Raw genomic sequence first — 16,130 nt, forward strand, 5'->3', positions numbered from 1 at the left:
AGATTGTCTTGCTGTTTAGCTTAGTTTCTTCTCTGCTTCCTTTGTAATAATCATTACAATCTGTAATTATTGCATTTATTTGAATGGTTTAATTTGTCTAGCCTCCACCCCCACTCCCTGCCTTCTGCCCCCCCCCCCAGTTGTCCCCCGCCAACTAGGACATAGGTGCTGTGAGGACAGCAAATATATCTGTCTTGGTCTCTGTGCTTTTTCTCCAGTGTACAGTGTCAGACGCATAACAGTTTCCTGAATTTACAATGACGAGGATAAAAAAAAAATGACGAGGATAATCCTCAAATGATGCTACTGGTCTGCGGGGTCTCCTGGAAGTCAGTGAGGCTCCTCGGAATATTATGAGAGAATCTACATCAATGCTCAGGGGCTATTTTAACTGGTAAACGGTTGCATACACTTTCCATTGACCTGACTCCTGTGTCCCAGGATTTTTCCAGTGAGATCTATAAATAAATCCTGATTCAGAGCACCTCCCTTGTGTGCATGTCCTTCTCCTTCCCTTGATCTTAACCATTCTGAGTGAGAGATGCCACCTTGCTGATCTCTGTGTTCTCACCTACTTGAGCACCCGGCACCAAATCCTACACACAGTACTGGCTCTACAGGTAGCTGTTGACTTGAATGGAGTTTGCTTTATCTTCATGGCACATAGATATTTTGACTAAGATTTTCACTAAGATTTCAAGGATTTGAGGCATGGGGCATTGTGAGCATATCATGAAAGTTAAATTTGTTGGTCTAGGCAACTTCACCATAATCTTTTTTTTTAATTTTATTTATTTATGATAGTCACAGAGAGAGAGAGAGAGAGGCAGAGACATAGGCAGAGGGAGAAGCGGGCTCCATGCACTGGGAGCCCGATGTGGGATTCGATCCTGGGTCTCCAGGATCGCACCCTGGGCCAAAGGCAGGCGCCAAACCGCTGCACCACCCAGGGATCCAACTTCACCATAATCTACATGCAGATGGTCTCTACACACCTGGATTGCACAAAAGGAAAAAAAAAAGTAAATTTGTGTTTGGAGGCAAATAATGAAACTGTGAGGAGTCTGAAAACAACTCAGTCACCTACCTCACAACACAGGTGCTGGTCCAAAAAAGGGTGAATTCCTGGTGGTGCTGCTTGAGCTCTCACTCTGGCTGAGTCAGTTCTTTCTGAATTATTGTTTGATAGTTATTAATAAATCAAAGAAAAACAAACCATCCACCTACTGTTTTCCCTCCATAGTTGGTATGTTCCCCAAGTTGATGTGTATGTTCTAAGGTGCTTTTTTCCCCTAAGTTGAAATTAACTAAGACCAGTTAGAGAGGTGGACACTTTTTTTTTTTCCCTTTTTTCTGCTTTCTTTCACTTCCTTAAGGAATCATCTGGATTTTTCATTCTTCCTTTCCTCAGTTTTACATTGGTGATTTGTTGGTGGGAAATGGAGGGGCCTCTTATTTCGGCAAGTTTTCATATTGTCATGGAGAGAAATGCACGTGCGAATGCGCACACACACACACACACACACACACACACACACACGGGTAAACCCACACAAATGAAATCCCCTCTTCAGAGAAGCCAGCTACAGGAAATTGACTTATGCACAGGAACTTGCTAATCTCGCTCGTCACATTCTGATGGTTTCTGCCACCTCAGTCACCGAGCACACTAAACTCAACCATCTTGGGTTGAATTCTCTTCCAGCTCACCTCTTATATTTTTAGTTCTTCTAAAGTGTAACAGTTATATTCTTGGGGAGGAAGAAAAAGTTGATCCCAGAAGGAAATCATAACAGTAAAAGGGCTTGGACAGCTTTTACGTTTACTTACCTGCACTGAACAAATTGACATCCGGAGTCAGTCATTTTTGTGTCAAGAAACATCTTCGGCATTCTACAACAGGTAAGGCTTTGGCTTCTTTAAAAATACTTTCTTCTTTAAAAATATTTTGCTTCTTTAAAAATTTTCCTTCTTTAAAAAGAAAGCTCTCCAGTGTATTTAGTTTTTACTCTGGGCTAAACACAGTAATTATCTTGTGCTACCTGTTGTAAAGTATGAAACCATATTAAGGAGGGAAGGGGACTTGCTCTGGTATCCAACTCTCCCCCCACCCCCGCCATGCTAACAACATGCATATAGTTTTTTCAATGTTACAAGTTATAATAGTTGGCTTTTGCTTTTTTCAGATATTCTCCTAGAGAATCCAAATGCTTGTGACTGACTGTAACTGAATTCAAATATTTGGGTAGTTTAAATATCACCCTATGCTTGAGAAGTAAATGTAAAGATCCTTTCAGTTATACAAATAAGAGTTTTAAAATTTTCTAAATCAGAAAAGAAACCAGCCAAAATCCTGATGATGAGGATTTGGATCTGGGATACCTAGTTCGTCTGTTTCACCTATGGACAATACTCAAATCCTCTTTCTACAAGTGGTATATGATGCATAAGGATTTATTTTTAAGTTAAATTAAGTTTTTGAGGGGATTTGATTCAGAGACATGCTGTGAGGTATCATCCATAGCCTGGGTTATATAGCTAAATAAAGCTAGAGAAACCACTAGTTTTAGGAGCTTTTCCTAAGTTAAAGCTGCCACTGAAATATTTCAAACAAGCAACAAATAGTCAATAATCACTTATTGATTCCAAGCTACTGCTGTGGACGATATAAAAGAAATATGAGGAATTCTCTACCCGAAGGAACTTAGAGTCTACTAACTGTGGTGAGAAGTAAAATTTAGGAAGCAGTGCAAGATGAGAACTGAGTGAATACTGGGATGATGTGGGCTGTAAGTTATAGGAGTTCCAAGAAGAGGGTTTGAGGGTAAGCTAGAGTGGGCCTGGAAGACCTGGCCTTGGAAGGACATGAGATTTGAGCAGGTGGAGAAAGGGGAGATTAATTCAACAAGAGGACTGTATGGGTAAAGGCACAAAGGTGATATCGACGGGATGAGCAGTCCAGTTGAGGAGACTGGCCCCCAAAAGAAGAAAGTTTATTTTTACACATTTTCAGGAAATAAGCTTGGAAAATTCAGATGTAGATGGGTTACAGAGGACTCTGAGAGGCTGCGGAGCAGAACAGATGCCTTTCAATAGCGTTCTGGTCTTTTTATGCCATCAGGTTCCTCTCCTCAGCTTTCATAGCTCGCACAGAATTCTAGGTGACAGGGAGCCCAGAGATCCTTGCCGCTTCATGTTGGGGCTACTTTATTCATCTCCATGTGTGTGATCTTCCACTTGCCTTCCCCCCACTGTCTTCCCTTACTACACCATTTATATGGAGAAAAGTTTGTGTGGCTGGGGGCTCCTGTGACCTCCACTTCTGGTTATTACATGTCAATCACCCAGTATTAAAGTGGCCTTCCTCTTGGGAGGATGAGTTGGTTGACAGAGCGAGTTTCTAGTCTTCAAAAGCCAGTCCAAAAATTCCACGAAATATGTGTTGTTTCCTTTGCATATCTGAATGAAATGTTATAGATTAGCTGGTACTTTTTAACCTGAACTGTGAAAACTTTGCATCCATCTAATAACAAAAATACAGTCTAGTGAACCAGAACCCAGACTTTGGAGCCAGATTACTTTGTGTTGAATCCGGTACTGTTGCTTCTGAGCTGTAGGAACCTCAGACACACATTCTTCAATCCTCAGATTAAAAGCAAGTATTTGTAAAGTAGCTCTAATAACTGAAAATACCTATGTCAGAGTTGTTGTAAGGATAAAATTGAGATAAAAAATATGTAAAGCATTTAGCCTAGTGCCAGGTATAAAATAAACTGTCAAGAAATGCAGCTATTGTAATTGTTATTAAGGACTTGGTGGGGATACGAGAGTGAAGATGATATGGTCCCTGGTTGGGAACAAGGTATCTGTAAAGGGACTCTTTTAATGCCAGTGTTCCTTTCAAAGGAAAATGGGGCTAATGGATGAAAGCTGGAAATTAATGTTTTTTGACCCCTAAGTATGGAATAAGCACATGGCTGGCTATTTTATAGTAATAATATATATGAAAAAAGGAAAACAAGAAGAGAAACTGATTTTTTAAGCCTTTCCATGTCTGGTTGTTGGACTTAAAAGACAACTCTCTTAGTCACTGCTGTGTTAATTGTGAACATCTGGGCCTGAGATTGCTCCCTGAATGCTTTGGGTGGAATTTTAGAGGCGTTTTTGGCATTAGGGGCAGAGGGTGGCTCTTCTTTGTCCAACTTATATTAAATTATTTAATTTTATGGTATTTTAGTTTTTGTGCTAGCAAGGCATAGCCAAAAATCTATTTCTATTCATTGACTATTTTGACAAAGAGTGCCCAAAGTGCTTATATGGGTTCTAGATGCTTGGGTTTTGGGTGACCCAGGATTGAAAAGCATCCTGCTTTCCTGTTTCACTCTCCAGACTAGAGATTTTTTTGGGATAGTAAGCATCCCATGAAAAAAAATGCAAATATGGTCAATATGCTCATTATACAGGGGTTTCTAAATTATATGTACAGATTACCTTGGTCAAATAGTAATATTGTTTCCCTTCTAGAGTCCTACTAGTAACAGAAGGGAGGAAAGTTTGGGGCTTTGTGTATGCGAAGGAGTGAGCCCAAGTCTGGATGGGGTGCCAAAGTGGAGCATGACAGAAGGCAGCATGATGGTAGAGGGTGCTGGGGTGGGCAGTACAACCAAGGAGGGTGTCCAAGAGGCAGGTGGATAGGTGCCAGAAACAAAGTCTCCTCCTATGTGGCTCTTTAGTCATTTAACTCAAGCAGCTGCTTGAAACTTCGCAGAACCTCTTGGTGCCTTGCATACGAACATGTACTATTCCCTGGATATGAACAGTTGTTCAGAGATGATTTGTTTTATTTGGTTCTGGCCTGGAATCATAGGTCCTAAAGCTGGCTGGACATCAAAACCACTTGGGGGAGTTTTTAAAAACTAGTAATTCTCATGTATCGCATCACAGCCCTGGGATTTGGTCCAAGAATCTGTGATAATCAGTACAAACCCTTTCCCCCAGGTGACTTGGAGGCAGTTGTTCTATAGGTGAGCATTTGAAAGTCATTTATCCAGAACTCTTTTATCAAGATGCCAAGCACCAAGATGGTAAGTTTAGTTAGTCCTGAAATGAGGCAAAATGATCTCTTTGTTGTGATTAATATCAACATACAAAAGTATTTTCCTTTTTTTTTTTTTTTAAGATTTCATTTATTTACTCATGAGAGACACAGAGAGAGGGAGAGACATAGGCAGAGGGAGAAGCAGGCTTCCTGCAGGGAGCCTGATGCAGGACTGGATCGCAGGATCCCAGGATTATGCCCTGAACCAACGGCAGATGTTCAACCACTGAGCCACCCAGGTGCCTCTTTGTTTTGAATTTATTTCTTAGGAGAATCCTAAGGGTGAGATGACTGAGTTAAAGGTGTGAGCATATTTAGAGTTTTCATCCACCATATTTACATTTTAACACTCAAGCGGTAGGGCGCCACTTAAAAACTTCTGTTATATACATGTAGAGGCTGTTCATTATTACTCAGGGAAACCCAAAGAAAAGAATTTGCTCTCAAGCGAGAAAGTGCCAAATCACCCATTTCTCTTTTCCAGTAAAACAGAATACTAATGAATTACTTTTGGAAGAAAATTTCAAAACATTACAGAACACTCAATTGCTTCTTAGAGTGTAAGTTGGAGCCTTCTTATCTCTATACTTAGTTTCTTGTAACACTGTAGTCAGCAGTGACCTCTTCCCCATTTCGTAGAAAAGAAAACCAAGGAAGAGAGTGGTTAAGTAACAGGCAGTACGGTTCTCATCATGTTTGCCAAGAGAACTGCGTATAGTCAGCCACTCAGTCATTGTTTGAGTTAGTAAATAATTGAGTAGTTGTTGTAGGTGACCCCGTTAAAAAACCACTAGTGAATAAGTGCATGAAGAGAGTATTGTCCAAATTGGGGGAGGGTGAGTGGAATTAATTGCCTCAGATAGACCTCCTGCTCTCTCTCTCTCTCTCTTTTTTTTTTTGCATTATGCTTTATTCATTATATATTTGTATAACTTGCTAACTTGAAAGCATGGTTATTATTTGTGACAACAGATGGGAATAGGAGGAATTTCAATGGTTTCAGTTAAAAAAAAATAAGACGTGCTCTTGCAAGTGAAATATTTGTAGTGGTGTGCAGGAGCCTGCCTGTACTTATTTGCAAGAGCCAAATGTAATATTTCCAGAAATTTTGCAATTTTGTTAAACACAGTTGCCATTAAAAATTAAATTCTATAACTTACAGTTAAATAAGTTATGTTAAAAATAAAGGTAATAAATACTCAAAATTTATTACTTCCTAGTTCTTTACTACATTTTACTATTGCCAGTGTTCTTTTTTTTTTTTTTTAAGATTTTATTTATTTATTCATGAGAGATGCAGAGAGAGAGAGAGAGAGAGAGAGGCAGAGACACAGGCAGAGGAAGAAGCAGGCTCCACGCAGGGAGCTGGACATGGGACTCAATCCGGGGTCTCCAGATCACACCTTCGGCTGAAGGCGGCGCTAAACCACCGAGCCACCGGGGCTGCCCTATTATCAATGTTCTTGAGCTTATTTCCATTTATCTGTTTGATAGAAACATTATATAATAGTGTGCTACTGAGCATCTCTTTCCAACTCGCATTCAAGTTTGTAGCTTGAAACTGGCCATTATAGGAATATTTACACCAAGGAAATTGGCAAACACTATAAATCAGGCTCCCTACACTTTTTTGAGGAGAGGCTATTAAACATTTTATCAGTATACCACTGAAGGGCTATGTAAAATACAAATATGGCAACTAGGCAATATGTGTTAAGAAGCATTAAAATGTTCATACATTTTGATCCCTTAATTCTATCCCTGGGAATTTATTCCAAATAAATAATTCAAAGAAGGAAAAAATAATATGCAGGAACATCGTCACTCATAACCGAACTAAGGAATAATGATTCTGGCAGCATTAACTCCACGGAATACTTTGTAGTCTTTAAAGGTAAAAGGACTTTATGATAGCTATTAAAATATATTTGGTATGGTGTTAAATTAGAAAAACAGGATTAAAAATTTCACTTATATTCTGATTTTGTTATGAATGAAGATTAAACATGAGTGGAAAACAATGCAAGCATTTAGTGTGTTAGTATGGTAAAATGATGACAAAATGAATTTTGTTTTTATTTCATTTATTGGAGTAGTGGTGTGTGTGCGCATGTAAAAAATGTGGAGAGGGCCTGTAAATAAGTGATTGTAAGTAGTTTCAACATTTAATGGGAATGTGGACCAGATGAAGTATGCCTTTAACATGCAGATATGTACTATAGCTCTCTGGGCAGGGTATTGTAAAGGGAGTTTGGACCCAGGCAATCCGGAGTGGTGGATGATAAAAGGGTTTCCTTCTTTCTTATTTTTTATTTTATTTATTTATTTATTTATTTATTTATTTATTTATTTATTTTCTTTCTTTTTTTTTTTTTTAAAGATTTATTTATTTATTGAGAGAGAGTGAGAGAGACTGCAAGTGCACACATTCATGAGCAGGGAGAGGGGGAGGGTGTAGAGGAGGAGGGGCAGAGGGGTGGGGAGAGGAAGGGGGGGTAGGGAAGGGGTAGGGGAGGGGCAGAATGAGAGGGAGACAAGCAGACTCCCTGAGTCTGAGAAGGGAGCCGGATATGGGCCTCCAACCGAGGACCCTGAGATCATGACCTGAGCTGCAATTAAGAGTAGGACACTTAACTGACTGAGCCTCCCCAGGGACCCAATAAGGGGGTTTCTTTAGGGCAGCTCAGGAAAGAGGAAGTAGTGACTGGCTGAGTCCTGGAGACTTGCTAAGGTAGACTGCAGAGGCTGGGAAATAGTCCAGAGAAAATCAACTGGTAAAGCCCAGAGAGAGGAGAGAACATTTCTCAGGAAAAGACCGGGAAATGCTGACCTCAGAGTTGAGAAAGATGGAAAGGAAAGCAGTTCTATTTAGATCTGAAAACAAAAGGACTCAAGCTAGAGAGGAAATGATTCTTCTTAACCATGGATTCTCAAATTTTAGTGCATTTACAGGTCATCTGGATGGATGGGGGTCATGTTAACAAATAAATGCAGCTTTCTAGGTTCCACCTCTGTGGATTCTGATTCAGTGGGTCTGAGGATTGACAGGAATATTCATTTTTAACAAGTCTATTCACTCCATAAAGTTTTTTTTTTTAATTTTATTTATTCATGAGAGACACAAGGAGCGAGGCAGAGACATAGGCAGAGGGAGAAGCAGGCTCCCTGCAGGGAGCCAGATGCGGAACTCAATTCCAGGCCCGGGGGTGGGGGTGGGGTGGGGTGGTTATGAACTGAGCCGAGGGCAGACAGACACTCAACCACTGAGCCACCCAGGCGTCTCTCCATAAAGTTTCTGATACAAATGATCTGCAGATTATACTTTGAGAACATTGTCAGATTGAAGATTGGATTGGCCAAGGGAATGTCTGTGTGTGTGTGTGTGTGTGTGTGTGTGTGTGTGTGTGTGTGTGTAGGGGGTGAGGTTGTTACCTTGAGGCTTAGGATCTAAGGACTTATGTTGTAAAGGGGTATGACAACCAAGAAGAGCCAGAAGGGATAAGTTATTGTATTGAATATGTAGAGGAGGCTGCACTTATACCACTCCTTAAATAAATATAGTTTGTACCACCAAATTCCCTTTCACAGTGACTTTAGTGAGGCATTTGGGCCAACTGGAAGTAGCTGTGAATGAGGGAACTATAAGGGGATAGCACAGAGAGCAATGGTCATAGGGAGGGTCGAGGACCCCACAAACATTCTATTTCAGACTACTGGGAAGTGGTAATTAAGAATAAATGTGAGTAGAGTAAGCAGTGCTCTGCCCAGAAAGTATTTTGAGCCTCAGTTATGATAACATTACATTAAAGAAGGAAAGAAAGTCTAAGTTTTTGATGAAATGCAGTTCTTTATATATGGAATTTTAGCACTCAGAATAGTAATAACACTTAAACATATGCCATAACAACAACAACAGATCACAATATAAACTTAGTGACATTGCAGTAACAGGAGCCATTGTACTGAGATTATCTGCCTCACTTGGATTTAGAAGAGCGTTAATGATTGTAATAAGCTCTCAAATAGCCTTTAATACCGTGGGTTCTTCCAACTTTATACTGAAGATGAATCTTTTGCTTTAAAAAAAAGTTTCACATTTCCTATCATCAGGGTCACTAGTCTCTTGGGACATGGCATGACAAATCAAGAATAAATCACAATCCTTCTTAGCACTGTAGACACAACTCAGAATCTGTGGGATGTGTAAGGGTGCATATCCCCACTCTCCTATTCTCCACTTAAAAGAGTTTTGCATGGACTGATTGGCTTATACTTCAGCATAGTGTTTCCTAATAACTTCAACAAACTTCTTGAGAAAAATTTTATACAGGAATGCAGGAACACGCACACTTGCCATATAACTTTAGGGGACTTGGGGGGCCTCTAAAGCCTATCCAGGCTTCCCACTTGTCCAGAGTCCTCACATTAAGAACTCCTGCCTCAGAGGTTTCAATACAAAAAAGTTCTGATTATTGCTGATGCTGGATTCAGCTGCCAAAGAGAAATACTGACTTTCCAGTTGATGGTTAAAATTAGGACAAGATGGTAGATGTATGTGTAGTTCTATATTACTGGACCCTTAACTTGAGTAAATATGTGGATGTGGAGGTGGAGTTGGTTTTCAGAGTATATACGACTCATGTTCTAAGTCCTTAATTTTGAATTCTCTTATGTGAAGCCAGAGTTAGTTCCCATTTGGGAAAGCATCCTCTCAAGTTCTACTTTAATGTCTGATTCGTGATCATGTGGTTCCTTTTGAAAATACAGGCAGGTTGTAAATATTGACACGGCCAACTCCAGGGTATAGTGACTGGTGTGGGGCCAACTGATGCCCCTCGGTGAATACTGGATACCGAGTCAGGCTGCTTTTTGGGGTGAAAAGCAGCAGCTGGTGTGTAATGTGCTTGGTTCTGAGTGCAAAACCTATGTTTAGGTTTTCCTATCTGAAGCTGATCATCTGTTTGGACCCTGATAGCTTTGGAGAGAAGTCCTTTTCCTTTGTAGCCTTAAACCACAGAAGCCCAGTTAGCCATCCTTTGTTAGTGGGTACCTGACTTGCAATTTGGGGAACTAGTGTTTTTGGTAGGAAGATCATGTCTTTGTTAATCTCTTGTCTGCTTGAACTATGATAGGGGTTTAGGCAGGGTCTGGAGATTTACCGGAAACCTAACCGCTTGAATTAGCCAATTCTGTTGAAAGTTGATAAGAACGTATTATTGTGTCATGTTAGTAGAGAGGGCAGATACAGGGTGGGGAGTGAAAATGCTCCCCATCTTCAACCCTCCGGAGAAAAAATATGTGTAATTGGCTGCATGAATTGCGAAATCTGAGTCAGGCTTCTCTTGGTCTTGTGTAGCATAAGGATTTGAGGTAGAAAAAGAAAATCTATGACAAATAAATTCAAGTAATTAGTGTAGGTCAACTTCTACAACCAGTTTAAGTGTTGTTACCCATGACAGGGTCTCCTACCAATTTCAATTCAGTGTATTCAATACAGTTGATTTATTTTAATTTTAATTTAATACGTTCAGTGCATTTTAATAATAATACTACATCATAGAATACTCAATTACAGCCCAGGGAACAGAAATAGCTCATGTACGCCAAAGGTCAATAGCAAACGTCCCACCCCTCCTGTCTCCTAGAGATTGCCCTCCTTGTGGCATCCTCACACCTAGCCACCTAATTGCCAATGCAAGGAACTGACTGGCATGAATCTCTACCTTAATGACCTTTCTTTCTTTCAGTTGATCCTTTGGAACAGGACCCCTACTTTTCCTTTGCTTTCCCCACTGCCTTTCCAGCTGATGCCTTTTGAAGCTCTCCGAACACACAAATCTCAACCTGAACCTTCTCAGTTGCCACAAAATTTTTTTCCTGTCTTTTTCCAACTGAAAATGATCTCAACCATGATTGATAAGTGTAAGAATGCCTGTAATTATGCCTTCTAACAGGAAAAAGGAAAGCAATATATTTCAATTCAGATTTAAATGGTGTAAAATTACTGCCATCAACTACAAAAACCCTTAAAATATTTAGAAATCCCCTTTGGTATACTTTCTTTGGCTAAAACCTGATTTTCCTTAAGTCCCAATATCTTTGGGCAGTGACTTGCTGAAATTTATATCAGTAGTCTCTCTCTTTCTCTCTCTTCCTCTGGTTGTGATAAGGGAGTAGAAGAGGGTGTTGGACGTACATACAGGAAATAGGAGGGGAAAAGGCAGAAAAATCTTACATGTTGACAGTATCACAATTTCCTATGTCTGCTGAAATAATATTGTCACTATATTCCTATACTTAGAATATCTGGTAATATAAAAGAGATATCTATAATAACGTGGACTTTAAAAATATAGTAGTAATACATGTTCAATGTAGCCAATGTAGTGTGTAACTTTTAATTTAAATATAGGTGTTTAGGGATGCCTAGGTGGCTCAGTGGTTGGGTGCCTGCCTTCAGCCCAGGGCGTGATCCTGGAGACCTGGGATCGAGTCCCGCATCGGGCTCCTTGCAAGGAGCCTGCTTCTTCCTCTGCCTGTGTCTCTGCCTCTCACTCTCTCTCTCAGTCTGAGTCTCTCATGAATAAATAAATAAATCTTTAAAAAAAATAAATATAGGTGTTTATATTTTATTTGTAAGCATTTAATTACGTTTTTACATATAAAATATGCCCTCATGCTAGTACTTTCCCTCCAAAATGTGCAGAATATACAGAAAGAAGCCCAAAGTCAGCATTGCTTCCTAATGGAAGAGGAATACAGCTGATGGTTAAACAGATCACTTGAACGAATGAAGGGCCAGAAACTATGGTATCTTTGACCAGTCCTATAGCTACCTTCTCTTCATCCTCTCTGTCTCAGGAAAAGCAACTTCTAAATGTGGACAGTGGCAATGTTTCTCTTCAATTCTAGAGCCATAAGAACACTTGAGAGTTTCCTGTATGGCAGCAAAGTTCTATGTAAAACCTGGATCAGAAGTTCAAAACCCAAACCAATAGTTTTGGATTTCCCCAAGGGCTACCCATTTGACATGTCATCCAGGAAAGACCCAACATATAGATAATATGGAAGGAAAAATAAAAGTTTCTCTTCCAACAGAGGCTAGACGCTTGTGGTTTTCAGTGTAAAAACTAGATTGTGCAACTGTACTCATGAGAAAAAATCACCACACTTTCAGCTTTAGCTGATGTTCAATTTTGTTTTCGACCTTGGACCAGCCACGCTTATGAAGTTATATTACTTTAAAGCTTCCTCTGGTTAGCTGGGCCTTTCTGTAGAGGCTGTAATGATCATAATTTAAAAATCTTCCTGCATTCCTTCATGCTACTTGGAATTTAAATGTTAGTGCTCCTTCCATTGTATATTTGGTTACGACTGGTTTTATATCTCAACAGGTATGTAGCCTCATTATTTTATCTGTCGATTGTAATGACTTTTCTTTCTTTTGCCAATTTTGAGAGTGCTTAACAATTCTTAGATTGTTAACAAATGAATTACTGGGGTATAATGCAGGATAAATAAAAAAATCAGTTGCCTTCACAGTCTTTTAAAGTTTGATCAGGAACCTTTAAATTATTATCAAGTTTTTCCTTTTTTCTATAAAATATTGGCCAAAGGACTATTTATAAACAGTATCATCAGCCTGTCAGGGAAAAAGAGTCGAATGATCCTTTTTTCTCACTACTTAGTAGGCTCTGTTCTAAATCGTTATTTTGGCTTATTTTAGATGGCTGAAGAAAGGCCTCTTTTCAAAAAATTGCAAGGAACTGGGCAGTAGGAATGAAGAACCTTAAAATGTTTATAGCCTTTGACTCCTTCTAAGAGTTATTCATAAGAAAAGAGTATTTCATTACAATATGAAAGCTTTTCAACACAAAATTTTTTTTTATAATAGAGAAACCTAAAAATCACCTAAAACGTGCAACAGAAAGGATGATTAAATAAATTATATTTAAGCCTACTAAATATTTATTAAAATATTTTTTGAGGGATGCTTAATGATAAGAAAAAACCTAGGGTATAAAATCATATATTTTTGCTTAAAGAGGCCTATATTTATTTTTTATACATAAATTCAGAATGTGAAAATAAACCAATATATTAAAAGTTATCATCTAGTGTGTGGTAAGACTACATATCATTTTAAAATGTTTTTGATTTTTCTTGTATTTTCTGTAATTAACATGTATTATTTACATACTAAAAAGCTCCAAGCTCCTTATTAAAATATAGTCAATTTATGGCATTATGCTAATAATGAAACTAGTAAAATGATTTTGAGATGAGAGTTATTTTGACATTTTGAGGGCTTTGAGAACCCTAAACCTATAATTAAGTTTTATCTTTTAAGATTTAGAGGATCTTTAGATTTAGAGGGATCTCAAGTCTCTTATATTTTAAAACTTGATAAGCCATAGAAAAATCACTTTTAATGGGAGATGTTGGAGTTATTAAATAGGTTTGTGAGTGGTTCATGTTTTTAAAATAAGAGAGAATTAGCTTCAGGTATAATAAAAATTTAAGCAAAGTATAAAACATGCAGTCGATGAATACAGATGACTATTTAAAAATTTTTATATGAAAATATTCCCAAAGGTATTCTTTAAGAGGCACATTTTCCTGATGCATCTGAATATTTAATTTAAAAATAATTGACTTTAAAAAATTTTGAAAGGCATGCCAACTAGGCAAATCATAAATGTATTCATTCTGGTATAATGTAAGAAAATTACCTTGTAGCCTTTCGTGGCCATTTTTCTACACAATAATATATCCAAATGTTTATTTGTCTTAATGCCAAATATTATTTGGAACCTATTTAAATTATTTCAAAGTTGATTAGTTTAGCAAAGAAGAGAATTTTCCTTTTAAACATGAGTTAAATTTTTAATGTTTGATTTGTGTAATATTCTTGGTTACATTTTTTGTTTATTTTTGTGTGTGATTGTCTCTGGCTTTGGTGTAACAATAATTCATGATCCTGTCAGGACAGCTATTGTTCGTGAGACATAACTTACAGATTAGTAATGATTTCAGCTGCAAGTTATACAATACTTGGCTAACAGTAACTTAAGAAAAAAAATCCCAATTAATTTCTTCCATATAACAAGAAATCTGGATGTCTGTCATGGGCTCAATGGCTCAGTGGCTCAGTGATACTGTCTCTGCAGTTCTCTTGCCTTTCCTCATGGTTGCAAGATGGCTGCTGCAGCCTTGAGCCCTATGTATTCATCATCCATTGAGAGTGAGCGTGTGAGTGTTGGGCTGGATGGAGATGGAGGGAGGCTGAGTAGGCAGGGGCCCTCTCTTTTTCTAGGAAAGCCAAAAGTTCCCCACATACCTCTCAAACAAGTAGCAGCTTCAGTGTTGCTGCCAGAACTGGGTTACATGTTTGAGGCAGGTGGAGAAATAGGAAATAGAATCATTATAATTGCCTTAGACCATGCATTCATAATGGAGAGGGAGGGACAGGGATAGGGTGGGGCTGGGGTCAGGGTGGGATAGGCTGGTGCTAATGATAAGGTAGAAAACAGAGTTTTTTGGTGGGTAGAAGAGGCATAAAAAAATCTTACTTTTTTAATGTATAAAGATGCACAAATATAAGCAGATATACATATAATTCATAACCAGACATCTACATGGTATTAGAATTTCATGAGTGTAGTGATTAGGAAAAAAGTGTCTAAAAATGTCCTTGGGGTGATCATGGGAAAAAGGAAAAAAGGCTGAAGGGTGTCTGGGAGGCTCAGTCGGCTAAGTGTCTGCCTCCGGCTCCGGTCATGATCCGGGGGTCCTGGGATCGAGTCCTGCATTGGGCTCCCTGCTCAGAGGGCAGCTTGCCTCTCCCTCTCTCTGCCCCTCCATCTTACTTGTGCTCTCTCTCTGTCTTTCAAATAAGTAAATAAAATCTTTTTTTTTTTAAAGGTTGAGAAATCCTGGCCTAAACCAAGCATGATCCATTCCTGAGGCTTTGCACATAGTCTTACAAACAAAATTGGATTCTATTACTAATAACAAAGGGAAGCATAGATATTGAATAGAAAACTAACAATCCCTATCACGGACGATGTCATAAATTAAATTAATGAACAACTTCCATGATCTTGTCATTGGTGGTCTTCTCTCATTTGAGCTATGCATTTCTTAAGGAACTGTGTCTTATTCGTCTTCGTGTATTAGTACACAAGGCCCTCCATACATATATTTTGTACATTGAATGGAAACTAACAGCTATTTTATAGCTGGACCAGTTACCCCCAAACATTAATTCCAGCTTGTCTCCCTACCCCAAAGGCCTCCAGCAGCTTCCAGTTGCTTACAGGCATGAGGTCCACCTTGTCCTTCTTGCTTCCTACCACTTCCTCAGCTATTACCTGGGGTCTCCTTGCACTGATCTGCCTGGCCCCTAAACACATCTTTAGTCTCCCGTTATCTGTGCTTTTGCCCATGCAGTCCCCTCTCTTGTTGACCATCAAACTCCTTTCCCGTTGGGACTCTATTCAGAGTTATAGAATAACTCTGGGAGTCCTGAGGTGATTCCACTTGCCTGCAAGGCCTCTTCCTTCCTCTCTAACTTTTTTAAGCCCTTCCCTTCACAACCTAGTTTAGGTCCTGCTTCCTTCCCAAATTCTTGACAGGGCCCCTCAGCCCCCATGCTTTTCCCCCCTCTTTATTTTTTTTAAAAGATTTTATTTACTTATTTGAGAGAGAGAGAGAGAGAGAGAGAGAGAGAGAGAAAGAGTAAGCATGAGAGAGAAGGAGCCGGGGTGAGGGGCGCAGAGGGAGAAGCAGACTCCCCCTGGATGCAGAGCTCGATCCTGGGACTCCAGGATCATGACCTGAGCCAAAGGCAGATGCTTAACTGACTGAGCCACTCAGGCCTCCCTTTCCCTCCTCTTTAAATCCTACTGTGTTTCTGGTCTGTGTCATTCTTGAGTGTGCCTTATTAAATAATTCGGTGTACGTAATGTCTTGTTGCCCGACTCAAGCATCTGTATCTTGTCTCCACAATAGGCTGAATTCCAAGAGAGCG

The 16,130-nt window shown here is 39.2% G+C and overlaps 1 protein-coding gene across 2 annotated transcripts in view; it reads left to right on the forward strand.

Moving 5' to 3' along the window:
- The first annotated feature begins 1,611 nt into the window (after positions 1 to 1,611).
- Positions 1,612 to 16,130, forward strand: part of RHOH (ras homolog family member H) — a 40,571-nt gene continuing 26,052 nt past the window's right edge. For both annotated transcript variants that reach the window (XM_055325962.1, XM_055325961.1), the window contains exon 1: positions 1,612 to 1,902. The gene's annotated coding sequence lies outside the window, so the exon portion shown is untranslated. The remainder of the gene's footprint in view (positions 1,903 to 16,130) is intronic.

Source organism: Nyctereutes procyonoides, unplaced genomic scaffold (genome assembly GCF_905146905.1).
Source record: "Nyctereutes procyonoides isolate TBG_1078 unplaced genomic scaffold, NYPRO_anot_genome, whole genome shotgun sequence".
NCBI classification, from domain to species: domain Eukaryota; kingdom Metazoa; phylum Chordata; class Mammalia; order Carnivora; family Canidae; genus Nyctereutes; species Nyctereutes procyonoides.